At 44.2% G+C, this 13,197-nt stretch overlaps 1 long non-coding RNA gene across 1 annotated transcript; it reads right to left on the reverse strand.

Moving 5' to 3' along the window:
- Positions 1-9,608: 9,608 nt before the first annotated feature.
- LOC140595224 (uncharacterized) lies at positions 9,609-13,078 on the reverse strand. Its single transcript, XR_011996753.1, has 2 exons — positions 12,048-13,078; positions 9,609-10,512 (listed from the first exon to the last, which is right to left on the reverse strand). It is a non-coding gene; the product is annotated as an uncharacterized lncRNA (long non-coding RNA).
- Positions 13,079-13,197: the final 119 nt, after the last annotated feature.

The following is a 13,197-nucleotide window of genomic DNA, read 5'->3' on the forward strand; positions in this document are numbered from 1 at the left end:
AGCAGGCTACATGCCAGGAGCACGACACGGGACTCGATCCCGGGACTCCAGGATCATGCCCTGGGCCAAAGGCAGGTGCCAAACCGCTGAGCCACCCAGGGATCCCTGGGGTCATCAATTCTTAAAAAGATTGCTTAAATAAAAAAAAAAAAAATGGAAGTGAAAGTCATTCTGATTGTATTTTCAAATCTCAATACTTATATTTTGAGGATAGGTAGTTTTCTTTTGGAATTTTGTATGGATTACATATAAAATTAAGGAATGATTTCAGTTCTCAAAATTTATGCTGGGAGACCTCAGTTTACTCATTTGAAAGCCTCTTTCTATTTTTTTTTATTTATTTCCTATTTGTTTTTCAATTCGGAAATACTAAAAGGGTACATGTGGGAACAGTATTACTTTTGCTGTGCTAGGCTTCCAACTTTTCCCCAATCATATCTAGTGTTTTGAGGAGTTAAGATCAAATATATTGGAAAGATAACAAAGTAGTAGATGGAGGGGGAGGGGGGGGTATCCATTACAGAATAAATGAATGTGCTATTACTTAAAACTCTGAATTTTATCTTTCTAATGCCTTTTGAGACAGAAAACAAAATAGAATACTTGACACAAAATCATAAGAAGAGTCTGGTTAAAGCATCAAATGAGTCAAAATTTATGAAAGACCTAGAAAACATCAAAAAGGGTTTGGAGGGGATCCCTGGGTGGTGCAGCGGTTTGGCGCCTGCCTTTGGCCCAGGGCGCGATCCTGGAGACCCGGGATCGAATCCCACATCGGGCTCCTGGTGCATGGAGCCTGCTTCTCCCTCTGCCTATGTCTCTACCTCTCTCTCTCTCTGTGACTATCATAAATAAAATAAAAAAAAATTCAAAAAGGGTTTGGAAGTTGAATTTGTTGTGCTTTTTTTTAAAGATTTTATTTATTGAGAGAGAATAAGCGATGGGGAGGGGCAGAAGGAGAAAGAGAAGCAGGCTCCCTGCTGAGCAGGAAGCCTGACCCCTGCCTTGATCCCAGAACCCAGAGATCACGAACTGAGCTGAAGGCAGCCGCTTGCTTAATGGACTGAGCCACGCAGGGCCCCCTGAAAGTTGGACTTGAAGAAACAAGTCCATTGCTCATACTATTAGTATATTGTTACTAAGTAACAACTACTCATCAGTTTCATTTTTTTTAATTGTCATATTTGGAAAATGGTAAAACAAACATTGGACAGAAGAAAGCCTTGCCCCACTTACCCAGTTCATATGTTGCTGCCTTAACCCCTAATGTGACAACTGTATTTAGAAATAGGGCTTTTCAGGAGGTTAAGTGGGGAGGCTTAAGGAGGCTTTTAATAAGTGGAGTCATCAGAGTGGGGCATTTTGTTTTTTTAAGGTTTTATTTATTTATTCATGAGAGACAGAGAGAGAAGCAAAGACACAGGCAGGAGAAGCAGGCTCCCTGCAGGGAGCCTGACATGGGACTTGATCCCGGGTCTCCAGGATCAGGCCCTGGGCTGAAGGCGGTGCCAAACCACTGAGCCACCGGGGCTGCCCCAGAGTGGGGCTTTAATCCAATGGGACTGGTCTTAGAAGAAGAGGGAGAGACACCAGAGATTTCTCCTTACACAAGAACAAAGGAAAATCCATATGAGGACATGTGGGGTGCAGACAGCCTACAAGGAGAGAGGCCTCATCAGACACCCAGCTGTGCTAGCAATTTGATCTTGGACCTCCATCCTCTAGAACTGTGAGAAAATTCATTTCTGTTTTCATTTATCCAGTCAATGATAGTGCAAGTAGGCTGATGGAAACTTAAGGTAGATATAAAAAAATTTTTTTGGGGGGGGGTAGGCATCCTACTACTTCAACTGATGTAAGAATTTTGCTTAGATGACAGATATCCAACAAATACACCCAGTTTGGGAGAAGTTCAGGTGAGATTGTGGGAACATTACGCATGATTAAGGAGGAATGATGGAGAATGGGAAGCTATTGGAAATCTTCAAGGTAATCTCCAGGACCACTTTTAAAAGGAAGAAGATATATAAAAGTGAGTTGCACATATAGAATTAGTTATTAAAATGTTACTATTGCTTGAGCATGCATGAATTTCTAAAAATCTGTTAAGGAGGCTTAGTAAGAGAGAAATAGAAGAGGTAGGATCTGGACTCATGCTGTTCCCTTCCCACTTCCACCTAATAAACCAGAAGAATGTAGACAACATGGTGTGGTAACTTTCCGTAAGATTAGCTATGGAGAAACCTAGTAGCCAATCATTGTCAAACCAAATTCAGGAGACTCAAGACTTTCCTATCAATCCTAGTTTATTCAATGTTTTAGACAATGATTGATGATATAAGTTATAGATTTGTGAAATGATAGGAATCTATGAGTGAACTACAAGACAGCTTGTTCGACCATTCACTCACTGAAAGACATTTGGGTGGTTATTTCTAGTATTAGGCTGTGGTGAATAAAGCTGCCATGAACATCTGTATACACGGTTTTGCATGAACAAAATAGTGCTTCTGTTGGGTTGTATGATAAATGCATGTTTAGTTTTAGAAGAAACTCAAACCATTTTCCAGAGTGGCTATATCATTTTACACTCACCTCAATGTATACTTTTCTCCACATTCTCCAGCATTTTGTGTAATCAGTTTTTCTTTTAATTTTAGCCATTCTAATAGATATGTAGTGATATCCAGTGAGATCAATAGTAATATTGAAAAAACAATAGTGGGCAGCCCCAGTGGCGCAGCGGTTTGGCGCCGCCTGCAGCCTGGGGTGTGATCCTGGAGACCCGGGATCAAGTCCTACATCAGGTTCCCTGCATGGAGCCTGCTTCTCCCTCTGCCTGTGACTCTGCCTCTCTCTGTGTGTCAATAAATAAATAAAATCTAAAAGAAAAAAATTTAAAAAAAACAATAATATTCACATGTGATTTTTGAAAACACATGTAATTATCAACATTTAAAAGATCCTTATAATTCAGTGGACAAGTATTTTTCCAGTGACCAGTGCATGATGTTACAAAATCATGAGTATTCTGGCTTTAAAATATGTCTGTGAATTCTTTAATACCTCTCCTTTCAAAAGATGGAAGCCAATTCCTTTCTGCTTGAACGTGGATTCTATTCAGTGAATCTGATGAATAGAACATAGCGGAAGTGGTGGTGTGTGACTTCTGTTTAATTCAAAACAGACATTGTGGCTCTGCCTTGTTCTCTCTGGGATCCCTGGCTCTTGGGGGAAAGCAGCTGCCATGTCTTGAGGACACTCAAGAAGCTTATGGGGAGACTCCATGGGGAACGAAGCCTGACAACAGCCATATGAATGAGGTCAGAAGCAGATTCTTTATCTTCAAACCTTCTGAAGATGACAGCCCTGGCCAATATCATAACTGCAACTCATGAGATACCCTGAATCAAAACTAGCCAGGGAAGTCATGCTCATTCTGATGCACAGAAATTATGTGTGTGTGTGTTTCAGATTTTATTTATTCATGAGAAACACACATCAATCCCAGGACCCCAGGATCACAACCTGAGCCACCCAGGTGCCCCCACAGAAATTGTTAAAAAAGAAATGTTTGTGATTTTAAGCCATTAAGTTTGTGGAATAATTTTTATTGGAGATAGATCACTGATCCATATGAAACTCAAGAAAGACTAATGGATTTTAATGTAACAGAGTACAAAATATTTATTGATACAGTTTCAGATGCCATATTCCAACTAACCTTTAAGAAACTACCATTTGTTGAGTACTGGTGTAGTATTAAATGACACCTATAATTATCTGAAAAGGCAATTAATATGCCCTTCCTTTCTCCAACTGTCTACCTAGATGAGGCCAGATTTCCCCTATATACTTAAGCTAAAACAAGATATCCCAACACAGAGAATAGAAAAGCAAATATGAGAATTCAGCTGTCTTCTGTTAAAGAGATTTGCAAAAATTTAAGAATGCCACTTTTCCCACTGAAGTCTTAGAAAATAGTTACTTTTCACCTACAAATGTTCTTTATACTATTAACATGTGGTGGGTTTTGTTATTTTTAAGTGACCAAAATTTTTTCTCAGTTTTAGTCTTTAATGTGGTAAATATTGATAAAACCCACAAAGAGGAGCCCACTGAGGTCCTCAATAATTTTTGACAGTAAAAACGTGTCCTGTGGCCCAAAATTTAGAGAACTACTGCTCTACCACATACAGGCACAAGAAGGTATTTAAAGGAAAGCATTTTTTTTAAAAGATTTTATTTATTCATGAGAGACACAGAGAGAGAGAGAGACACACACACACACACAGAGGGAGAAGCAGGCTCCATGCATAGAGCCCAGTGTGGGACTCGATCCCAGGACTCCAGGATCACACTCTGAGCCAAAGGCAGGTGCTAAACTGCTGAGCCACCCAGATGTCCCTAAAGGAAAGCAATTAGAATGGGACTGGAAATCATGTTGTGTGTGGTTAGCCAAAGAATTTGAAAGTGCTTGGCCTCAAAAAAGATTTAGGACCTAATGGCTCTCTTCTAAAAGGAGAGGAGTATTGATCCATTTTAAAAAGGGGGGCACCTGGGTGGCTCAGTGGTTGAGTGTCTGCCTTTGGCTCAGGTTGTGTCCCAGGGTCCTGCTGGGATCCAGTCCCTCATTGAGCTCCCCATGGGGAGCCTGTTTCTCCCTCTGTGCTTATGTCTGTGCCTTTCTCTCTGTGTCTCTCATGAATAAATGTGAAATCTTGAAAAAAGGGGGGGGGGGATTTTAAAAGTTCAAAGAAGAAAGTGCAAGTCACACGAAAACCTGCCACACAGTTGAGAGCCACTATGAAAATGTTGGTACCCGTCCTTCCAGACATGTTATAAAGTCTGAAAAAGAATAAAAAAAAAAAAAAAAAAAGGGCAGCCTGGGTGGCTCAGTGATTTAGCACCACCTTCAGCTCAGGGCCTGATCCTGGAGTCTCAGGATCGAGTCCCATGTTGGGCTCCCTGCATGGATCCTGCTTCACCCTCTGCCTCTCTCTGTCTCTGTGTCTCTCATGAATAAATAAATAAATCTTTAAAAAAACAAAAACCACAAAACACAGAAAACCAGAAAAGCCTGTGTGTTGTGCTTCGGGTTTAGAAGCTGCCATAAACACTGTTTCAGCCACTGTGGAAGAAAAACAAGCACGTAATGTTGCTTATCTAAAACACCAGGAGTTACCCCGAGCTCTGGAAAACACAGGTCCATGGTCGGAAGAGAAAGAAGAAAACAGATCAACTAGTGAATTTGCTGCTGACTCACCAACAGCCAAGGACAGTCAGGGCAGGGCAGGTGACCGCCGCCCAGGGGAGTGTCACTGACTCAGGCCCCGCTGCCTTTTCCCTCAGCTGATGTTTGGCACGCCTGATGGCCTGGTGGTGACCAGGATGCCTCTCCCACTGCAGCCTCAAGTGTATCTCTCTCTCTCTGTCTCTCATGAATAAATAAAATCTTAAAAAAAAAAAGAGTACTTTGACTCAAATGTTAACTCTGAAGAAATCAGATATTATTTTAAGCAAAGCTTTTATTTTTAAAAAGATTTTATTTATTCATGACAGAAACAGAGAGAGAGGCAGAGACACAGGCAGAGGGAGAAGCAGGCTCCATGCAGGGAGCCCGACGTGGGACCCATCCAGGGACTCCAGGATCACACCCCGGGCTGAAGGCAGCGCCAAACCGCCGGGCCACCAGGGGCTGCCCTATGCAAAGCTTTTAAATCACAAAGTGATGACGTGGCAATCACATAGCAATCCTTTCCCATGACGTTTAAATCGTATTGTGTTGCTCTAAAATACCGCATAGGGTAGCCTGCTTTCTTCTTTCCATAGTGTTATGCTGTACCTGTTGTCAGGTGCTCTTCCTGAAGTGAACTGCCTCTGCATCCTCCAACTTGCCCCCTCCTGCGTTTGACCACACTGGTCTTCAAAGCAGGGCGAGGCCAGTAAGTCCTTGCAGCCCTTCCAAGCTCTATTACAGTACTATATTCCTTAGGTTTTTCAGTATCACATACGTGGCATTATAATGCAATTTTGGAGCCAACATAATAAATACTTATCATGTCCATAATTCTATAAAGAGCTTAAGAAAATGCTGATGCAAAGTAGGAGCTTTAGAAACGTGTTGATGAACTAATCCATACAGGAAAAAAAAAAGAATTCAGATGCAGCTTTGACCTTCACAACTAAACAGTGGTCCCCATATGTTTGTGAACAGGTGAAAATCTGCATGCAAATGTTCACTTGAGGGGGTTTGCTAAAAACAAAGTAATATTCCCAAGTGAAGGGGGAGTGGGAGGGGTAATAATAGGACCTAGGAATCTGAATTTTAAGAAGGTGCACAACTAACTTTGAAATGCAATGAAGAAAAGCTCATTGCTAGTTGCTAACCCAGTATCTATTTATACCTCCTTTACTAAAAACTCATTTTCTATAGGCTTAATGTACTCAGCTACAAACTGCGTTGCCCAGACTTGCGGCTAGAGTGGCTATCAGACAACTTTGGTAGGATGTAAGTAGAGGTGTAATCCTCTGGGAAAGCTTTTTTTTTTTTTAAGATTTTATGTATTTATTTATTCCAGGGGGGTAGGTAGAGTGTGGGTGTGAGTTGGGGGAGGGGGAGAGGGAGAGAATACCAAGCCAGCTCCACAATAAGTACAGATCCCATGACAGGGCTGGATCCCATGACCCCGAGATCACCACCTCAGCCAAGATCAAGAATCAAACACCCAACTGAGAGAGCTACCCAGGTACCCCACCTCTGGGAAAGTTCTTTAAAGATGATTGGACTCATCCAGCACCAGCTCTTTGCCTTTCACCTTTCCCCTTCTTCCTGCCTGGGGACTGTAGAGCCTGTATTAGAAGTAGGTATCCATTCTGCAGCTATGAGATGATGAGCAGGAGGATGAGAGCCACAAATGGAGGATGAGTGGCTATGTGGAGGAAAAGAAGGAATGTGGGTCTCAGAAGCATCGGGGAGCCTTAAATCCAGACCTGGGTGGCTCACTTCCAGATTTCTTATTCCTAAAGAAAAATTAAAGTCCTATTTGGGTAAGCTACTCTAAGTTGGGGTTTCTGTTACTCGGGCAAATGCAATTCCAACTGATGCAATAACTGTATAGTCAAAACAAACTAAGAAAGGAGAGGGTGCCATATAAGACCTATGCAAGAACAATGTGGAATCTCCATCACACAAACAGTCTAATGAACAAAAAAACCTGGGAAAGCTGATACACACACCCTCTTCTCTATCAACAACAATAAAAAGAAAAGCAAGTAAAAACCCCAGAAAAACAAACACAAAACTATATAACCAAAAAAAAAAAAAAACTATATAACAAAGTCAACTTTTGTTGAAGTAAACAAAAACATGCCATGATTTTTGACCAAATGGTGGAGAATTTTGACCTTGATATTTGGGACATTCTTTTTCTTTTTCTTTTTTTTTTTTAGATTTTTAAAATGTACTTTTAAGATTTTTAAGATGTATTTTAATGTAGTTTAAAAGATTTTTCTTTTTTAAAATATTTTATTTATTTATTCATGATAGTCACACAGAGAGAGAGAGGCAGAGACATAGGCAGAGGGAGAAGCAGGCTCCATGCAGGGAGCCCAATGTGGGATTTGATCCCAGGTCTCCAGGATCACGCCCTAGGCCAAAGTGGCTAAACCACTGCACCACCCAGGGTTCCCCAGATTTTTCTCTTTTAAATGAGAGAGAGAGCACGAGTAGGGGGGTTGGGTGAGAGGGAGAGGGAGAAACAGGCGTCCCAATGGGCAGGGAGCCAGACGTAGGGCTCAATCCCAGGATCCTTGGATAATGACCTGAGCTAAAGGCAGACATTTAACCGACTGAGCCACATCATTGTTTAGTGGTCAAGTGTAGGGAACAAAAACTATATTTACTTTTCTATAGATGCAGTAATTCCACATGGTTCTTTTTTTTTTAAATTCCACATGGTTCTATGATGAATATAAAAATATTTTTTAAAATAATGGTAGTATTTTATTACTATTATTTTTCAATATTTAGCTATAATCCATAGACAAGGCACTAAATTTATACTTATAGAATGTAAATGCCCTAAACCCTGACAATGTAAGTTTGGACTAGTGAGGAGGAAGTAGAGGAGAGGGTTGGTTTTTGTTTTTGTTTTTTAAGATTTTATTTATTCATAAGAGACACAGAGAGAGGCAGAGACATGGGCAGAGGGAGAAGCAGGCTTCCCACAGGGAGCCTGATTCGGGGACTCAGGACTCGATCCCAGGATCCCACCCTGAGCCAAAGGCAGACGCTCCACCACTGAGCCACCCTAGGAGAGGGGTTGATACAGGTAGCCTCACTTCCCCATCTTATATAGTGTAGAGTTACTGGAAACTTCCTAACATTGATGGGCCAAAAACAGAGGTCTGGGTATATCATATGAAGTTATGCGAACAAATATTAGAAGAATTAAAAATGATATAAGCAACAAAAATAGAGAAGTATCGAGGAAGGGCGGTAAGAGGCAGATTGGCTGTGCTAAATCCTTCATCTTACTTTTCATAGTAGAGTAACAGGTACTACTTGAACCTCATAAAACAATGTAAGTACATGAGAGTTAGTGTTATTGTCTGAGCTAAAAATAGAACTTGGTAACAGAGGTTTCCTCTGGGTTGTGGCCTTGAGGATTTGGGGGGAAGAGGGAGAAGAGAGCTTTTTTGCACTTGATAGCTTTCTGTACAATTGAAATAATACTAACCTCCACGTGTGCATTCTTTTCACAATTACAATATAACATGTTTTTGTTTATTTTTTAAAACTTGATTCTGACAACCAACTGGTTTGTGGAGCGACTGAGCTAGATAATCCTGGGAAATGTCTTTGAGTGCAAACACACCTGTGAACTTTTACTCAAATATAGTCACAGCAAGGATGAGCAAGACGCTTACTGGTCTTTCCAAGGTTTCAACGTAAAAACACGCTGTTAGAAAAATTTTGCTCAATTTATCTTCCAAAACAACAAAATGCAGTTAAAAGAACAGTGCTTTGAGATTGCTTAATGAATCATTTAAAAAATGAAACTTTATTCCCAATAAAAGTAAATTTTAAATATAAAACACTTGCATTATTCTGATTTGTATATAAAATTTTTGTCTCTGAAAATCAAATCTAGAGCTGGTAACAAGTGTGGCAGCAATAAAAAGACACTAAAACAGAGGTAGAGCTTTACAACCTTATGTCACGTAATGTTTAAAGAAAGCAGAACTATGACCTATGAACATGACTGAAATGAGGAAGGCAACATCTACCTAAGTAATGAAGGAAATCCACGGAAAGAACCTTCTGATAAATGAAGGAATTTTCAGACTGGATGGGATCAATGGAGAGAAAACTCTCACCCAAGTATAATTCTGATCTGTCATTTATGGGGACTCCCAAACTGGTATCAGGCACTTATGAATTTGCATCCCGGTAATGTTTGCAAACTCAAAATTCTAGAAATGACTGCTGACCCATCTTTATGGACTACATTTCAGAGTCTTGATGTTTACCAAGGAAAAGATAGTTTTTTTTTTTAATGTGGGAAGAATAGGGAATTCTATGTGGGCATGGGGCAAACAGACTGTTTTTTTTTTTTTAAGATTTAATTTATTTATTCATAGAGACACAGAGAGAGAATGAGAGGCAGAGACACAGGCAGAAGGAGAAGCAGGCTCCATGCAGGGAGCCCGATGTGGGACTCAATCCAGGGTCTCCAGGATCATGCCCTGGGCTGCAGGCGGCGCCAAACCGCTGCGCCACTGGGGCTGCCCAATCAGACTGTTTTTAATGCTCAACTGTACAGAAACAAATATGTTTGTGACTGAAAGAAATGGACCATGGAGAGGCAAAGATTTGGTTTGCCCAAGGTAGTTCCAGATCCTCTGGGTTCTCTCTGGCCTGCTGTGGCTTCCCAGATGCTCTGCATTTCCTGGGCCACAACCACTGTCACTGTGCTGGGGGACCTCTCACCCATAGCCAGGCAGATCTCAATGCCGCTTGCAGACCTAAGGTGACGTGCGCAAAAAATTAAGCCTTGGCTCTGTTAGGAGCAAAACGTTGCCATTGTTGACTGAATCTAATTCTCTGGGAAGAGGGATAAGATGCCCACTGTCGAAAGAAGGCAAGTCTTTTGCGAGCACCTCCTCCTCGTACCCCACCAACACGCTGTACTACTGCCTCCCTGCTCTTGGCCAACATTCTTGTAGGGTTTCTGTTCCAAATATGCTCTTTTGTAGGGAAGGTTGGAGGAGTGAACTTTGGGGGCTCCTCAATCACCAGACTTTCCTTATTGATGGCCCACTGGTATTTGGGCAGAGGGGATGGTAAGAGGGTGAGAAGTGTCCAGGATGACTCCAGCTTCTTGATAAGTGCATTTGGGTGGGTGGAGGTGCCATTTACAGAGATATGGGACCCTGGGAGAGGACCCTGGTGGTGGAGGTGAGGAGTGTTCTTCTAGAGATGCTGCTTTCCAAGTGCTCCGAGGCACCCTAGTGGAGAAGAGAAGCAGGCAACTGGATGTAAGGGCCGAGGGACAGACAGCAGTCCAAAGACATAGCCCTCCCCTCATGGATCACATGCACAACAGGAACAGATTTAGTCAGGTAATTACCAACATAAATATCAACAAAGTTTCATGAGAGCAAGGGAGTGACTAAAAGGTACTGAGCACTTCTGGGAAATCCATAAAATGACTGAAAAATTTTCATGAACCTAGTGACACGGAGCTCCCTGGGGACCTTCCTGAGCCCTCTTTTGTTTTCAGTGAGGGGCATAAGGTGGACTAGAGTGGGTTAAGGTTGGGGAAGTGGAGGCAGCACATCACCACTCTTCAGAGAAGTGTGCTGTGAAGGAGAGAAAGGGGGTCATGGCTGGAAACAGGTGTTTCAGGAAAGGTTTTGTTTTGTTTTTTCAGTAAAGTTTGTGGCGTGTGTTTGTTTTCAGCTCAGTCGTTTTGTTTTTAAGAAGAAAGAGAGCAGCAAAGTGTAAAGACCATTTCTAGGAGCCATGATGTGAGGAGAGGTGTGATAATCAACACCTTCAGTTTTCTGAGAAAGTGAGAAATGGGAACCAAATAATTCCTTGGGCAGGACAGGTGTATTTCTAGCTCCATGGAGGCAAGGAAGGGCGGAGGGGGCAGCAGTGGCGGGCTGGGCCACGGCCTCACCATCTGACACTTCACTTTTCTCCGCAGAGGCCAGGTGTCTGCGAAGGGCCGTGGGCAGGCTGAGGAGAGTGGGGAGGGCCTGGTGGTGTCTTGCAGCAACGGGAGGAGGGCCAGCAGGACCCAGGGCCCGCCGCATTCCTAGCGGTACCTGCTGCCCGGCTGGCTGTGTGGCTCCTCCTGTGGCAGCAGGTGCAGAGAAAGCAGGTGGGGTGCATCTGGCTGAGGTTCAGGCAGGCAGGTGGGCCAGGACAGAGGAGCAAGGGTGTTAAGGCTGACAGCAAAATCAGCACTGGAATGGAGGGAAACGGAATTGTAGCTGGATGAGGAGGGAAGGAAAGGAGGGGCCAATAGACTGGGTAGAAAAAGTAGGAAAAGGAGGGTCCTGGAGATGGTGAAGAATGGTAGGGGGCAGGGGCAGCTGGAGGGACTGCTGGAGGGTCATCCACAGGTATGCTGACAGGTGATGGCAGGACATGGGCAGAAGGATCCTGTAATCCCGGTTAGTAGATGACAGGGACCAGGACAGGTATGGCCAATGGAAGGAGCCTTACAGGAATAGGTTTTTTCTTCTTTTTCATTTTCCTTCCTTCCTCCCTTTCCTTCCCTTTCCTTTCTTTGCTTTTCTTGAGGAAGGCTCTCATTTTCCTACCCACAGATCTCCTAGCCTCCTTCTATCCTGCAGCTATGGAAAGGACCGACCCTTCCATGTGTACTTGGGGTCCTGCCCCATCTCCCCTGACTTGGCTATCTCATCTTCTCTGCATATTCCATCTTTACCTCTCTGCTAAACCATTTTCACTCATGCAAAGATGCCTCAGTCTGCTTAAATATGGTCCTCCAGCTCTGTCTCAGAGGTACCTGGCATCTGCAGATTCCTGGGCTCCACAAGAGCACGTACAAGGTTCTTATGCACAGTAAGGTATGCATAGCCTTGCTGCTGCTTTCATTTGCAAGACCTAACTCATTTCCACACCCTCCCGCCCTGGGCCACCTCCAGGTCAGTTCCTCTGCTCCTCTCAGACATAGGCTTCTCCAGATCCCTTACTAGGGATGTGCTGGCTAGCGGCTCTTGCTCACTTCCCATTCTCACTTCCAGCCCGATGCCTGCCCTGTGGCTCTGCCTCCCAGTCCTTGCAGCGCCGGGGGGTAAAAGTGCAGGACAGCTTTCAGCGCTCTGACTTCTCAGCAGCCTTTGTCAAGGTGGACTGCACCCCGCCTCCTGAAACAGTTCTTCACTCAAGCCCAGATGCAATGCCCGCGCTGGTTTCCTGAATCCTCCTCTGGCCGGCTCTGCCTGCTGTCCTTTACGGATTCGCTACGGGTTGTTTTTTTCCACCTTATGGCTCTGTGTGAGGCAATCCGTTCTACGACTCATAACTCCTGATTACTCTCTCCAGCCTTGTCACTCTTGGTGAGCTTCAGCCCCACATACCCATCCAGATGTCATCTGTCCTCGGATTCACGTGTCTGAAACACAACTCTTTTTTTTTTTTTTAAGAGTTTATGTATTCATGAGAGACACACACACAGAGAGAGAGAGAGAGAGAGAGGCAGAGACACAGGCCGAGGGAGAAGCAGGCTCCCCGCGGGGAGCCCGACGCGGGACTCGATCCCACGACCCCGGGATCACGCCCTGGGCCGCAGGCAGACGCTCAACCGCTGCGCCCCCAGGCGCCCCCCAAACGCAGCTCTCGATCGTCAGGCTCCCGGCCACGCTTCTCAGGCCTCTCCATCTTAAAGAACGGAGGTCAGATCCGCCCGGTAGTTGAGAAAGGGCGCCCCGCGGTGGGGGCATCCGGGATCCTCGCTCCCCTCCTCCCAGCGCCCTTGCAGGGGTTTCCCCGTCCCCGCTCCTCACGTCCCAGCCGCTGCGAGCAGGCGCCGACCGCAATCCGAGCGAGGCTTCCCGGGGCCAGGCTCGCAGCAGCCAGGCGCCGGCCACAGCGCTCCGCCCCCAGAGGCAGGCGCAGCAAACCCTCCCGAGAGCCCCGGGGAGCCTTCAGGGGCA

Source organism: Vulpes vulpes, chromosome 13, assembly GCF_048418805.1.
Source record: "Vulpes vulpes isolate BD-2025 chromosome 13, VulVul3, whole genome shotgun sequence".
NCBI lineage: Eukaryota > Metazoa > Chordata > Mammalia > Carnivora > Canidae > Vulpes > Vulpes vulpes.